Below are 1,073 nucleotides of genomic sequence, written 5' to 3'. Positions count from 1 at the left end.
ATTCTTTAGGGTTGTTTTTTTGTTGACCTTGAGTGTTATTTTGTTATCATTTCCTTGATTTGGTTTGCACAGTATTTCCTCATGGTTAAGGTCAAATGATGCATTTGGGGAAAGCCTTCTGAAACCTGCTGTGTTCTCTTTGGATTTATCTATTGACAAGACATCAGTGCATCCTGATATTGGTGATGTCAACATCGATCACGTGGTTCAGACGATGCGCACGTTTCTCCACTATAGCTGATTATTTTTGTGTGAAAAACCACATTTTAAAATGCCGTGACCTAAACAATAAGGTGTTTCCATAAAACGTGCCAGGGATCTCCTCATTTCTGTAAAAGTAATTTTCTGCTTCTCTCTCCCAGGAGGAGAAAGGTGGAGACGTTATCTTGAATTTCGTTTTGGTGCCTGCTTGGCAGGAGTGGGGTGGCTCCCAGCTTTGGGATAAGGTGGGTTTTTTTTTATGCGTTGCACCTTTCTGTCAGGCTTGCTCGTGTCGCTTACTTAGCAGCAAAGGTTTTCCTGGTTCAATGGTCTTTCTCATCTCCTAAGTACATCAACCCAAAAAGGCTCAGTTGGATGCTTGGAAAATCTGAAACATTTGCTCTTTTTTTTTTTTCTTGCCTACTTTTTTAAACAAAGAAAGGGGAAGGTTTGGGATATTTGGCAGGTAATGGTATCGTAATTTAACAGTTTAAAAATTTCCAGATGCTTTAACTTTTTTCGAAAATTATATGAAAGCACATAATACATCCCACGAATAAGATGTTTTTTTTCCCTCCTTTCAAAGTACCTTTTAAAAAGGGAAGCACAATAAGTGAATCAATTTGAGAACTTGAGGAGAACTCTTACCTCCCCTCCCCCTTCCCCCCCCCTCCACCCTCCCCCACCGCTCCCCGCAAGGAGACTTTGGGGGACTCCAGGCCGGCTGCCAGCACCAAGCAAGCTGGACTCACCTCACCCAGCGCTAGAGGAACGGGCAGGGGCTCTTGCGCATGCGCGCTGCTGCAGCCAGTTGCTGTTTGGCCGTTTCCATGGCTACGAAGCCCATCAGCGTGGTATCCGAAGGGAAGAAA

The sequence above is a fragment of the Perognathus longimembris genome, chromosome 4, assembly GCF_023159225.1.
Source record: "Perognathus longimembris pacificus isolate PPM17 chromosome 4, ASM2315922v1, whole genome shotgun sequence".
In the NCBI taxonomy this organism is placed as follows: domain Eukaryota; kingdom Metazoa; phylum Chordata; class Mammalia; order Rodentia; family Heteromyidae; genus Perognathus; species Perognathus longimembris.
Note: the sequence above shows the minus strand (reverse complement) of the source record.